Raw genomic sequence first — 15,208 nt, 5'->3', positions numbered from 1 at the left:
TGATTTCTTGCTATTCAGACCAAAGCTGGATGAGTCAGAGGAAGGACACCCCCTCTACCTGTCTCTGTTCCACCTCCTTCTTGTCTCTGTATGGGGGAACAATTAGAGAGAGACAGTCCACAAGTGATCAGCTAGTGCTGGGCTGTCTTATCGCAAAGCCCAGAATTCATGGAAGAGCTCTGTATTAAATGTTTATTTATAAAATGAAAATGTCATACAAGTAATAAGAAAAGTGTCATAAAAGATAATTTTATTAATTTGCAAATATTCCAAAAATGTATTAAAACCAATCAAAAGTCATTATAGATTATCATTCAGCATTTTGAATTCGGGTAAAATGAAAATAAACAACACAACAAGAAATTCCCCGGCTGTGACTTACATTACACCTGTACTGAGGGGAATATGGAGAGGCTATTGCTGGATGTCTTCTGAAAATGCTATTCTCCTGGCTGTCTTTGGACTCAGTATTTGGGGACACTGACCTGGAACAATCATGCAGATCAGGAAATCAGAGTTAATTCAGAGTCTGAATACTTGTTCCGGGTTACTGACATAGAAAGTACAGAAGCCATTGGATCAGAATGACAGCCATGGAACTAGTATTCTTTATAAGTAGTTAGCGATGGCTGCCACCATACTTCCTCCATACAGATCCCTATAATACAATTGTGTAGGGTGCAGACAGGTTAGTGTGTGATGATATATTAGCAGTATGTGTCTCCTTTTTATGTCCTGTACATCCTGGGGAAGGTGAGAGCTCTATGCTGCTTTGTACAGACAGGGCCGCCATCAGAGGCAGCCCATACACATGTAGGGAGCCCGGGCATCCTGAAGGGCCCAGGCATTCCAAGGGGCTCATCTGCTGGGCCCCAGCCAATGAGACTGAGTTGTTGCTGCTGTAGTAACTAGCAATTGCTAAAACAGGGTGGCCACGGAATACGTAAATGCAGCTCACTTAGTTCCAGCTGCAGGGGGAAGGCGGAGTCATATCACCTGCACTCCTCATCTCCCTACAGACCAGATGCTGGTTTGGGCACCACGCCAGTCGCAGCTCAGTCATGTGTAAGCATGCAGGACTACTCAGTGCTCACTGTGGATTGGTCTGGAGACAAGTTGTTAGACATCACTATGGTAAATTGAATAACAATGTTGCTGGATATGGGCCTTTGCTGTGACTGTCTCTTTGTTGGATCGGGCTGTTTCTTTGGGGAGTCTCTTTGCTATATTTGGATGTTTCCTTCCTGAATATGTAGGAATGTCACTTTGCTGTGTTGGGCTGTCTCTTTGCTCAATATATGGGGATGTATCTTTGCTTCCCAGTCCCTTCCCCCCAGATGGAGGTCATGTGACCTCTCCTACCTGACCTCCTCTCATGGTGGTCAGTGGTTGTACATACACCAACGCATGAGCCGACCCACTGGGGATATGCCAAGCTGGGTCCACTCACTCTGATAAGCCTCTTTAAACGTTTGGCTTCACTTTTAGGCCTCATGCACATGGGACAATTTTACAGCAGCTGCTTTTTTTGGCATCTGATGTTTTTTTCTGCAGCCAATAAAACCCCAGCATGTTCTCCTATGTCTCCCCAGCATGTTCTCCTATGTCTCCCCAGCATGTTCTCCTATGTGTCCCCCAGCATGTTCTCCTATGTCTCCCCCCGGCATGTTCTCCTATGTCTTCCCAGCATGTTCTCCTATGTCTCCCCAGCATGTTCTCCTATGTCTCCCCAGCATGTTCTCCTATGTCTCCCCAGCATGTTCTCCTATGTCTCCCCCCGGCATGTTCTCCTATGTCTCCCCCCGGCATGTTCTCCTATGTCTCCCCCCGGCATGTTCTCCTATGTCTCCCCAGCATGTTCTCCTATGTCTCCCCCCGGCATGTTCTCCTATGTCTCTCCCCGGCATGTTCTCCTATGTCTCCCCGGCATGTTCTCCTATGTCTTCCCAGCATGTTCTCCTATGTCTCCCGAGCATGTTCTCCTATGTCTCCCCGGCATGTTCTCCTATGTCTCCCCCAGCATGTTCTCCTATGTCTCCCCCAGCATGTTCTCCTATGTCTCCCCCAGCATGTTCTCCTATGTCTCCCCAGCATGTTCTCCTATGTCTCCCCAGCATGTTCTCCTATGTCTCCCCCAGCATGTTCTCCTATGTCTCCCCCAGCATGTTCTCCTATGTCTTCCCAGCATGTTCTCCTATGTCTCCCGAGCATGTTCTCCTATGTCTCCCGAGCATGTTCTCCTATGTCTCCCCAGCATGTTCTCCTATGTCTCCCCAGCATGTTCTCCTATGTCTCCCCAGCATGTTCTCCTATGTCTCCCCAGCATGTTCTCCCATGTCTCCTCAGCATGTTTTCCCATGTCTCCCCAGCATGTTCTCCTATGTCTCCCCAGCATGTTCTTCTAAGTCTCCCCAGCATGTTCTCCTATGTCTCCCCAGCATGTTCTTCTATGTCTCCCCAGCATGTTCTTCTATGTCTCCCCAGCATGTTCTTCTAGGTCTCCCCAGCATGTTCTTCTAGGTCTCCATGCACACACAGGCTGTTATCAGCAGTTTTTGGCAGGGGCATTTTCTGGCTGAAAAAAAAAAAAAAAAAAATGAAAACTAGTGGGTTTTGAGTGGCGTTTTTCAGCTGTAAAAACGCTCAAATGTCAAACGCTGATAAATGCAAAATAATGCTGCTAACTGGCGTTTTTTGACGTTTTTTATTCCATTGCTTTTTTTAAGCCTGGGTCCTGTTTGGAGGTGTCATTCATGGAACACAGTGGGGTAACATTGATGCATGCTGAACACTGCATGTGATTTGCACCAAAAATGCACCGCATTCCTGTGCACATCACATGTCATGTCTGTGCGATGCGATTTGAGCCATGTATTTTGTATGGCTCAAATTGCATCACGTTTGCACAAAAATGTTGTAAGACCCTTTTTTCTCCACACCTAATCACATTGCAGGGGTATGAACACCCATGCGATGCGATTCTGGCAAGCGCACTGCATTTTGCAATCTGTTTCGGGGTATCGTTCATGGAACATTAAGCCCCTTTGACATTTTGCCAATTTGGCATGCGATTTTTCATGATGAATCGCATTTCAAATCGGAGCCTATTACCAGCAATGGCACCCGTTCACACTGAGGGCGTGTTAAAAAAAATTTAGCTGAACGCGCAGGATTTCAAACTCGCATATCAGTGCGACTTCAGGGGCGATTTGACAGACATCTGTACGGGTTCATGCACAGATGTCTATGGAAATCGCCCTGAAGTCGCCCAAAAGTAGCGCAGAAACGACTTTTGGGAATCGGTGCAAAGTCATGGTTGCACCAATTCAGACAGTGAAGTTGCCGGCAATAGGCTTTGATTTGGCATGTGATTTGACATGTCAAATCTGCCCAATGTAAACGGGGGCTTAATGTTCCATGAACGACACCCCCAAACAGATTGCAAAATGCAGTGAGCTTGACAGAATCGCATCGCATGGGCGTTCACACCCATATGATGGGATTTTGATGCGGGAAAAAAAGGGTCCACATTTGCACCAAAAAGGTTGTAGGACCCTTTTTTCGCTGCACCTAAATCTTATCACATGGGTGTGAACACTCATGCCATGCAATTCTGGCAAGCATTGCATTGTGGGAAAGTCAGAGGTACTAAAATAGCAGAGAGGTGATTTTTAGGTAAAAACGCCAATGCAAAAAAAGTAAAAAAAAATGCTAAAAAACTCACTACAAAGCTACTGGCGTTTTTATAACATCCAGTGTGCAGGAGGCCTTACTGTGCCAATAAGAACTTTTCATTCTTTTTATCATTTTTTGGACATTTTTCACTTTTGAGCCATTCCAAATTTGTTTTATATAATCTCACTATTGATTCAGTTCCTCTAATTTCCCTTATTAGGTTCATCGTTATTAGTGGATGTTATTCACATTTAGCTCCGCACATTTTGTTTATATTGTTTAATATTTGCACTAGTTCAAGTGTTGTGCTGGCTGCTGATTGGTTTGGACATCAAGCGCGGTAATTACATTTTATTCTTATCCCATCACAATGACTGCACTGCATTCTCTGTACTGATGGATCATCTCCACCCTCTGTGTCTGATCATGGCTGCACATAGCGCCACCATCAGGAGGAGGGGCAGAACATAGGGGGAAGGGTGGGGGAAGGGACATTCCTGATATAACATGGTAACTTACTGTTTGGGGAGACTTCCCTTCACTTCCTCTCCAATAGCTGCAAAAGGAAGTGACAGGAAATCCCTCCAATCCCTGGTTGCCACCAACACTAGTGTTCATCAACAGTTTTGGCAAACCAGCAAATCCATTGGAGGATTTCCCCTCTATTCCAGTTCTGGTATTAACTCGGAATTGGGGATTTTCTTTCACTTTGGGGTGATAACATTCACCAGGACAAATAGAGAGGGGGGGCTCTCTCTAAATTGGATAGAGACAGCAGTAAAAACCTGACACGGGCTCTAATCCCTCTCCACTCTATTCAAAACTATAAAAAGATGTGCTTTTAGATAGATAGATAGATAGATAGATAGATAGATAGATAGAATTCCCCTCGCAAGAGATACATCAATGCCGTTTTTTTATCGGTGAGTCTTAGTATTGATACTTTGCTTTGCAATTTGTGTCCATAGAAAATGAATGGGTGCAAATGGCACTGCAAAGAAGTGCATGTAATAATAAACAGGAATGCAGTGCGAATCCTGTCCAAGTTGCATGCGGTTTCCCGCTTCGCTCCTGTGTGTACCCAGGCCTGTCATAGTGATTTCAGCCTGGGTTCACACAGGAGCAGTGCGGGAAACCTTATGCGCTTTAGACAGAAATCGCACCGCGTTCCTGTTTAAATTGCATGGGATTCTTTGCAGTACGATTTGCGGCCATTCATTTTGTATGGACACAAATCGCACCACAAATTATTGGTTTCGGTATAAGGAGCATTTTTACGAGTACTAATGAAAATAATCCGTATCGGTGCATCCCCGCCCCTCAGTATAATTATACAGTTATTTCAGCCAATCACAGTGATCTGAGAGGGAGTGATGAAGATGTTTTATATAATATATTTATAATAGAAAACCCGGCAGGACCATTAACATATAATAGGTGCTCTATCCCTTTAAAACAATCAATTAGTATAAAATATTTGCAATCATCATAGTAGAAATAAAAATTGAAAACAATCACATTAGAACTCAGTACAAGAAATAAGTGTATATCCCTCTAAGTATGAAGCCATATGAATGAAAGTTCATTAGTGAAGCTGAAACAATTCTTTATCCAAGTAATGTGATGTGCCAAAATCTCTCCACTCCAGTGCTAACCTCATTGTATTCCACCGACTGAGTGCTCAGGCTTCCTTCCCCTTCTCATCCCCCCCCACATATCTTTATACAACCTCTCCCTACATATATCCCAGCATGGATGGGCTTAGTGAAGGTGGTGGTGAAGGTGTGGAGGGGTCGGATCGGGACAAACAGATCATAAAAAGTAATCCGCCCGGCCTCATAATCCAGATCTATCCTGACTCTGTTACTGGAGATATTGGGGGGTAAGGAGATCTCTTTACTGTCATGTCTCACCACATACTGATCACCATACCTGTGCAATCCCCAGGACTTGTTAGTATATCCAATCACTGACTGCAGTCTTCCTCTCCTGTCTATACTGGGGTAACACATCCCGACTATCCACCCATCTGATCCCCCGACATCCACTTCCCAGTAATGTCTCCCTGAGGAGAAACTCCGACTGCTCAACACCTGAGCCTTCTTCTGAAATCTCTCTGGTGTTTCTGGACGATTCTGGTATCTATCTGACCTGGATACAGTTTTCCTGTCATCTGATATATGTAGAGTATTATGGGCTGTGTTTACATCCAGTAATATGTCTGCAGCTCTCTGTATATAGAAGTCTACATTTACCTCTGTTATTATATCAGATAAACCTGTGTGTAATGTGTGTGATATCCCAGCCACATCCAGACCCCCTCCATCATGGAGGAGCTTCTCATGTCTCTCTCTGTCCTCATTATCTCCATCCTCAGTGTCACACAAGTCACCTGTGTGATTCCTGTAGGACAGTCAGTGGATCCGTCATGTTACACAGCTCCTCAATGTGACGCATCTTCCTGGACAGCTCCTCCTCCTTTATTTCCAGATCCCGGATGGAGATGGAGATCCGCTCTGCCCGCCCGGAGATCTCCCTCAGGATTCTCTTCTCCAGGTCTTCCAGACGTCTCCTGAGATCTCTAAACAGGGCAGTGACTCTCTCGGTGTCACCAGCTGCTTTTTCTTCTACTTTCCTCCCGTGTTCCTGCAGACTCTGGACTCTTTCCTCCGTCTCCTCTCTCTTTGTCAGAAGTTTCTGCAGAACTTTCCTCAGTGTCTCCTTCTTCTTCTTAGAAGCCTCATCCAGCATCTCCACCTGGTGTCCTCGATGTTCTCCAGTCAATGTGCAGGACACACAGATACAGGTATTATCCTCAGTGCAGTAAAACTCCAGGATCTTCTTATGGACGAAGCATTTCCTGTTCTCCATGGACAAGGTGGGGTCACATAAGATGTGTTCTGGGGACTTTTTGTGGACTCTCAGGTGTTTATCACACAGAGAAACCTCACAGTGTAGACAGGATCTAACAGCAGGTACAGAATAGTCCACACAGTAAGTACAGAAGCCCCCGGACTCCTCCTGATCAGGCTGAGCAGACAGGAAATTCTCCACTATGTTACACAGTGTTATGTTCCTGTGCAGTGCAGGCCGATCCGGAAACTTCTCTCTGCATTCAGGACAGGAATATCCTCCAGACCCCCCCTGTGTATCCAGCACACGATTAATACAGACCCGGCAGAAGTTGTGTCCACATCTCAGCATTACAGGATCTGTATAAATGTTCATACAGACGGAACATTCCAGCTCTGCTCTCAGATCTGCAGACGCCATCGCTGACAGTAGAAGAGAGAAATGAAACTAAAAGTCTGTGACACCGGGGAAGAATGCAGTTGGGAGGGGTGACCTCCTCCTACACAGGGTGAGGCTGGGCTGTGACTTCTACTTTATTCATAGGATTCATTATATGGAGGGACACCAATATTGGAGGAATCTCATCCATAACAATGTGCGTGTCTCAGGAAAATAGAGGTCACTTTGGTGAAAATTAGGGCCGGTGTTCTCCCCATACAAGTGAATAGGAATGCAAAAACCGATTAAAGCTGTCACAGATTAACCTCTTGCTGACCACCTGCCGTAGTTTTACTGTGGCTCTATTACACAAAATGACGTACCTGTACGTTGTTTCGTGTAATAGACGGTGGGGGCGTGCGCGATGGCCAGAGGGGGAGCCAATCAGCAGGTCAGGTGGACACGATATCCACCCAACCACCCGCGATCGCTCTCCATAGTGACAGAATGGCAGGCTGCCGATGTAAACAAGGCAGACTGCCGTTCTGTCACAGATGAACACATGGATATTGTGTTCCTACTATTTAGGAACACGGATCTCTGTGTTCATCTATTGAGTCCATCCCACACACAGTTATAAAGCACCCCCTAGGGCAGTGATAGCAAACCTTGGCACCCCAGATGTTTTGGAACTACATTTCCCATGATGCTGATGCACTCTGCAGTGTAGTTGAGCATCATGGGAAATTTAGTTCCAAAACATCTGGGGTGCCAAGCTTTGCTATCACTGCCCTAGGGACACACTTAACTCTTTTATTGCCTCTGGTGTTAACCCCTTCCCTGCCAGTGTCATTAGTACAGTGACAGTGCATATTGTAAGCACTGATTACTGCAGTAATGTCACTTGTCCCCTCAAAAGTGTCAGTTAGGGGTCCGATCTGTCCGCCGCAATGTCGCAGTCCCGCAAAAAAAAAAAAAACGCTCATCGCCGCCATTACTAGTAAAAAAAAAAAAATAGAAATATATAAAAATGACATAAATCTTTCCCCTAGTTTGTAGACGTGATAACTTTTGTGCAAAACCAATCAAAATGCACTTATTCTGATTTTTTTTACCAAAAATATGTAGCAGAATACAAATTGGCCTAAATTGATGAAAACATTAAATTTTTTTAATTTTATTTATGTTTTATTGGATGTTATATAGCAAAAAGTAAAAAAAATATATATTTTTTTCAAAATTGTTGATCTTTTTTTGTTTCTAGCGCAAAAAAATAAAAACTGTAAAGGTGATCAAATACCGCCAAAAGAAAGCTCTATTTGAGGGGAAAAAAAGGACATGAATTTAATTTGGGTACATTGTTGTACGACCGCGCAATTGTCAGTCAAAGTAACGCAGTGCCGGATCACCAAAAATGGCCTGGTCATTAAGGGGGGTAAAACCTTCCAGGACTGAAGTGATTAAAGCAATAAAACAGCTACTAAACTGTTCTTTGTAGTCCTACAGACCAGCAAGCTGATTTGTTACTTGTGGTTCCACAGTCATAACATGCAAAGCTGTTTTTTTTTTTATTGTGTAGCACTTTTCCCAGCCACGTTGCTGGATATGGGTCCGCCAGGGTTACCGCTAGCAAAAATAAAACATTTAAGCATGTTCTCCAAGTATGAGCACTGAGAAAAGGAACAGTCCGGGATCTTTGGTTTTGTATATATTTTAGGAACTTGGATGGGAGAAGGGAATGAGTGGGATACTCCTCTGGCTGAACTATACACAAAAGAATGGGACACTGAGAAAAATGCCTCTTGACGCTGGCTGAATGCCGGTCAATGCCCGATGGCGCTAGTTAACGCTGATTTGCTGTTTGTGCACTTGAACTGACTTCTGACACCTCCTTGTGACTCAAAAGTCCTTATGCTGCTCCCTTTAGCCCTCCTGGCTGAGGTAGCTACTTGTGAATACTGCTGCAACTCTTAACGCTTCAGGGCCCACACTGGCACCCCCTTTCTCTTCAGGGCCCACACTGGAACCCCCTTTATCTTCAGGACTTAGACTCTGGCACCCCCTTTCTAAGCCTTCTCTACTGCTTAGCTGGCTCCTGGATCCAACTGACCTTCCGCAGTGTTCCCCTATCCGAGGCAGACCCCGGGGGTAGTTTACAGTACTCCGACACTGCTTTCCTGGAAACTCCTGCCCCAGCAGCTTCGCTTGGTCCTCAGCACACTGGATCCCTTCTCTGCAGCTCAGCTTAACCCTCTGTCCTCTTAGGCCGAATGCCTAGGACACTTGCCTCACGCTGACAGGAGGAGAGACAGCCGTCACCTCCGTCCTGGGACTCTGCTTCCCACAAAGACATCCTGTCATGTGCTCCCCCCAGACTTATACCTCTTCCCAGGATGCATTGTGGCAGAATCTGCCCTCTGGGATAGATACAAGCCCTGGTGTGCTAATGGCCAGGTTTCCTCCACTGTCCAATAAGAGCCCTCATTGGACACAGTGGGGAGACTCCCCAGACTAAACAGTCACACCTGGAAACACATGACAGCCTAGCTGAACAATTAGGCCCATCTGATAAGCAGACAAGGCCCCCTTATAGTTTATTTAAAAAAGAATAGCGCGCAAATGCAAAAGAAATTACTACCAAATCTGAAGACAATCCATAAATAAAAATGGGGATTTGGTCCCACCATATGGCCATATCGTGCTCAAGCCCACTACTGCGTCAAAGTACCCCATTATCAGTGGGTCCTACACTATCCATGAAAAAGAGATGAATCCAGCCTTTCTATTTATGGATTGTCTTCAGATTTGGTAGTAATTTCTTTTGCATTTGCGCGCTATTCTTTTTTAAATATACATGTCTTTTGGTTCATAGCTGCAGCAGCTTTAGAAATACATGGGTATGCTCCCCCAAATTTTTTGCCTGTTTATTATGTATTCGGTCTGACCAGACTATCGAGGTTGAGCAACCCTCCCCACCCCCCCCCCCACACACCTGTACTCAATCAGTGTCCACCATCAAGTGGATATAGGAGGAGTCCCCTGTAGTGCATTTGCACATCTTTCCCAGCAAGGAGTATTATCTCCAAGGGTTAGAAAGGCTGGATTCATCTCTTTTTCATGGATAGTGTAGGACCCACTGATAATGGGGTACTTTGACGCAGTAGTGGGCTTGAGCACGATATGGCCATATGGTGGGACCAAATCCCCATTTTTATTTATGGATTGTCTTCAGATTTGGTAGTAATTTCTTTTGCATTTGCGCGCTATTCTTTTTTAAATATACATGTCTTTTGGTTCATAGCTGCAGCAGCTTTAGAAATACATGGGTATGCTCCCCCAAATTTTTTGCCCCTTATAGTTTGCCTAGCACCTACCTATAGAGGGTGCTACAATTGCGGAAACAGGCGCTCTGTTCTGACCTTGTTCCTGCACGGGACTGAGTACTATAGACGTCGGCCAGCCTCACCTGCTGAATAATATAATCAGCTCACAGCTAGTCCCTGCTAAGCTTGGCTACCTGTCACTCCACAGCCAATCAGAGTGGTTGCATCCTTCCAGAGAGGCTCAGATCAGCAGACGCCATCGCTGACAGCAGAAAGCAAAGTGACAGTTAAAGTGTTTGTAACCCAAAAAAAAAAAAAAGAGCTCCTGTTCCCTTATAGAAGGTTAAACAGCACAGTGCTTGTACTGTCTACCCTGTCCCTCTGGAAGCTGTATAAAACCTGGCTAACCCTGCCTGGTTCTGCCCTCCTCTGAGCCCTGACACCGTGGTTCGTTTACGTGTCCCTGCTGTCCGCAGCTCCCCTCTGTCTTCCTCTCCCCTCCCTCTCCCTGCCTGTTAGCTCCTGTGTCTGTGTGAGCTGTCAGCACCCCCCCCTGCTGCTGTTAGTAATAAACAAAACTTCTAAAAATTTACTACCAGCCCCTCTCTTTTACCCCGTCGTGCTGACAAAACGCAAATATGCGGCTTCAGCTTTAAGGGGTTGTACTGGAGTGACTCCTGCAGCTAGAGGCATCACCCCGGTACCGTTGTTTGGAGCCAATAGTCGGCTTTCTTGTAATAAAACCGATGCAGCTGAGCAGCCACTCAGTTGTTACTGCAAGGAGTGGGAGGTGGCGCCCGCCCCCCCCCCCCTCCCTCCGCCTTCCGCGGCTCGCCTGGGTCTCCCGTCCCACTGGGAGACCCGAGCGACCAGCCGACACGTCCACCGGCTGGCCAAAGAGCCAAACAAAGCCAGATTAAGCTCTGATCGGAGCTCTGATGTAAAAACCTGGAAGGGACGTCATGACATCACTTCTGGGTACCGGAGCCTTAAAGGTGCCAAATTAAAAATAAAAAAAAATGACAGCATTCAAAACAGCCAAACTTGGCGTTTTGAATACTTTGAAGTGCAGCAGAAGGATTTGGGGTCTTTTAGACCCCCAATCCCTCCATAAAGAGTACATGTCACTGCCTATTACCGTCACATGAAATGTTTACATTCCTTGACAGCAATAAAAGTGATCAAGATTTTTTTTAAAGGGACAGTGTAAAAATAAAATTAATAAAAAAACTAAGGAGAAAAAAAAAATGAAAGCGCCCCATCCCTTTATGCACACGTGCAGAAGTGAACGCATATGTAAACGGTGTTCAAACCACACATGTGAGTTATCGCTGCAATCTTTAGGGGGAATAATTCTGGCACAAAACCTCCTCTGTAACTCTAAACAGGTAACCGTTATCATTTTTTAACGCATCGCCTTTGGAGATTTTTAAGTACTGTAGTTTGTCACCATTCCACAAGTGTGTGCAATTTTAAAAATGTGGGGTATATATTCACTCAGCATAACATTATCTTTCACATTATAGAAAAATTGGGCTAACTTTACTGTTTTGGTTCTTTTTTTTTTCCATGAAAGTGTATTTCTTCCAAAAAAATTGCATTTGAAAGACTGCTGCGTAAATACCCTATGACATAAAATATTGAAACAATCGCCATTTTATTCTCTAGGGTCTCTGCTAAAAAAAAATATATATATATATATATATATATATATATATATATATATATAATGTGTATGTGTGTGTATGTGTGTGTGTGTGTGGGGGGGGGGGGGGGGGGTTCTAAGTTATTTTCTAGAAAAAAATAACTAATTTTAAAGCAACAAATGTCAGAAAAAGGCTTAGTCATGAAGGGGTTAGGCAGCCATATTGCACGGTGTTGTTAAAAACGAAGCCTGTAAATACCCTTTTTCATGTATCTATAGGCCGGTCACATGACTCCTGACTGCTCTTCTCCCCTATCTAAGGGCTACAGCAGGAGAGGCTGAGCAGCCAGCATGGTGGTCATGTGACCTCCCTGGCTGACGTCAGAGGGAGATCTTGGCCCCTCCCCCTGTAGCCCTGGATCGAAGTATTAGAGCGGTCGGGAGTCACATGACCGGCCTGAAGATACATGAAAAAATGTATTTAGAGGCTTCAATTTTACCAAACACTTACACAGTGCATTATGGCTGCTTAAAAGAGTAGGGCTGGCAGTGAACCATAGTGTAAGGTTACAAACCCTTTAAAGTCTCTGATACTGGGAAGGAATGCAGTCAAGTGTTTATTAATTTCCTACTCGGGGCAAGGCTGACCTTGGACTCATGCTATCAGGTATCAAGTGCTGGAGGCCAATGGAGAGAGGGCTTCCCTTGCATCTAAGTTCCAAACTCCCCTGGAGATGAGACAGGAGGAGTTAGGCCCAAAGTCGCACAGGTCGCCTGCAGAGTTGCTTGCAGAAAAGGGTTCAGGGATACCGCTGTTGTGCTGCGGGGTTACTGCAGGCAGGTGGCACCTGTGAGATGAAGCAGGTACTTGGGATCGCTGAGACAGAGGGTGGTTGATTCAATCCAAGGTTCGATGCCAGGTGGGTAGCGGAGGAGACAAGGTCAAGTGGTAGCCAAGGTCTGGACAGGTAGCAGGCAGAGGAGATCCGTTAAACAAGCCGAGGTCAAAGTCAGGAAGCAAGCTGGAGATGGAGGTGTAACAAGCCGAGTCAGGAACCAGGAATCACAGGAAACAGGATGTTGGTAGAAGCTGAAGATCAAACAGCACTTAGAGAAGGGCTGGCTCCCTTATAAAGGCCCAGGTGAGGGGCTGACGGAGATGCTGGGTCCTAGAGCCCTTCTCCTATTCTGACGGATACTGGGTCCTAGAGCCCTCCTGCTATTGGTACCCTGACAGTGCCCCCCCCCAATGGGCAGCCTCCGGATGCCCAACCGGGCCATCTTCCTCGGATATCTGGCATGAAATTCCCGAAGGAGTCTAGGGGCATGTATGTTGATCTTAGGTTCCCAAGAGCTTTCTTCGGGTGGATACCCCTTCTATTTGATCAGATATTGGATTTGCCTGCCATGTTTCCTGCAATCCAATATTGACTCCACCTCATATTCTGTTTCTTCACCAACAGTTACTGATGGTGGAGGAAGGTCCACTCTCCCAGGAAATGGATCCGGAATGGCCGATTTTAGGAGAGAGGCATGAAAAACTGGGTGAATCCTATAAGAATCTGGCAGGGATAATTCAAAAGCCACTGGGTTTACCTCTCGTTTAATTGGAAACGGACCAATGTATTTAGGCCCCAGCTTCTTCGATGGGCAAGGCAGTTTCAGATTGGCCGTAGACAGCCATATCTCATCCCCAATTTTAAAGGAGGAATTCCCCCTGCGTTTCTTGTCAAAAAATTTCTTGTAGTCGGTTTGAGCCTTCAGTATGCATTCTTGAAGGGTTTGATAGTTTTGCTGTATAAAAGCGAGTCTGTCCTGGACCGCAGGTACTGCAGATTTGGATATAGTGTCAGGCAAGGCAAGTGGGTGGAATCCATAGTTGGCCCAGAATGGAGACTGGTTTGTGGCAGAGTGTAGTGAATTGTTATAAGCAAACTCCGCAAATGGAAGCAACGAGGCCCAGTCATCCTGTGAAAAGGCTGAGAAACAGCGGAGGTACTGCTCCAAGGTTTGATTCGTACGCTCTGTTTGTCCATTGCTCTGAGGATGGTAAGCTGATGAGAGGCAAAGTTCTATTTTCAGGGCGTTACACAGAGCTCTCCAAAACTTGGAGGTAAATTGAACCCCCCGATCAGAAACAATGCTTCTGGGAAAGCCGTGGAGTCTCACAATTTCCTTGAGGAAGATGTGGGCAGTCTCGGTTGCTGAAGGAGTGCCTACCAAGGGTAGGAAATGGGCCATCTTCGACAGGCGATCCACCACCATAATGGCAGTAAAACCCTCCGAGGGCGGAAGCTCCACAATAAAATCCATCGAGATACCTTCCCATGGACGGTTAGGAATAGCTAAGGGTCTCAGTAGTCCCCAGGGCCTTGTGTTGTCACCCTTGCTACGTAGGCACACAGAGCAGGATTTAACATAGGCTCTATTGTCTCGACTAAGGTTGGGGCACCAGAAGGACCGTTGGATGAGCTCACTTGTTTTACGAACTCCAAAGTGGCCAGCTAACTGTTGGTCGTGGTACGTCTTGAAGACCTGAAGCCTTGCCTCCTGAGGCACGAAGATCTTATCCTGGTGCCAGAGTAGTCCATCTTGTTTCCTTAACGAGACCTGCTCAGATTCAGGGCATGAAGCAGAGGCTCGTTCAATGACCGATTTCAAGCTGGGTTGAATCAATAAAAAGTTCTGGGCGGAAAGAATAGTGCTCGGTGGAGCAGGTTCTGTGGATTCAGGGAACATCCGGGACAAGGCGTCTGCCTTCCCGTTCTTGGATCCTGGTCTATAGGTTAATTGGAAGTTGAATCTTGAGAAGAATAATGCCCATCTAGCTTGTCGGGGTCTTAGACGTTTGGCGGACCTCAGATACTCTAAGTTTTTGTGGTCAGTAAAGATCATGATCGGGTGATTGGCGCCCTCCAATAGATATCTACACTCTTCGAAGGCCACTTTAATAGCCAGAAGCTCTCGGTCACCTACGTCGTAGTTTCTCTCTGCCTGGTTTAATTTCTTAGAGCAGAAGGCTACTGGGTGTAATAGAGCTTTTGGGCCCAGCCGCTGAGAAAGCACGGCTCCCGTTGCCACTTCAGAAGCATCTACTTCAAGAACGAAAGGGAGTGCTGGGTCCGGGTGTTGCAGCACCGGAGCAGAGGTAAACAAGGTTTTAAGTTTTTCAAAGGCTACTTGGGCTTCCTGATTCGAGAGGAAACGGGTATGGAGACGTGTGAGTTGAGTAATTGGGGCGATGATAGTGGAGAAGTCCTTAATAAATCTCTGGTAGAAATTGGCAAAGCCTACGAATCTTCAGACTCCCTTTCGGTCTGTAGGTGCAGGCCAG

General features: G+C 45.8%; 1 protein-coding gene and 1 pseudogene across 2 annotated transcripts in view; both read right to left on the bottom strand.

Moving 5' to 3' along the window:
* Positions 1 to 15,208, bottom strand: part of LOC309553054 (uncharacterized protein) — a gene marked incomplete at its 3' end in the record, with an annotated part of 310,864 nt that overhangs the window by 12,236 nt on the left and 283,420 nt on the right. The window lies entirely within an intron of this gene.
* Positions 5,376 to 6,963, bottom strand: LOC309552278 (E3 ubiquitin-protein ligase TRIM39-like; annotated as a pseudogene). The gene has a single exon. The product of its transcript is annotated as an E3 ubiquitin-protein ligase TRIM39-like (transcript).

The sequence above is a fragment of the Pelophylax lessonae genome (assembly GCF_965119305.1).
Source record: "Pelophylax lessonae genome assembly, chromosome: 4".
Classification (NCBI taxonomy): Eukaryota; Metazoa; Chordata; class Amphibia; order Anura; family Ranidae; genus Pelophylax; species Pelophylax lessonae.
The sequence above is the reverse complement of the archived record's forward strand: the minus strand, read 5'-3'. Positions and strand labels throughout refer to the sequence as shown.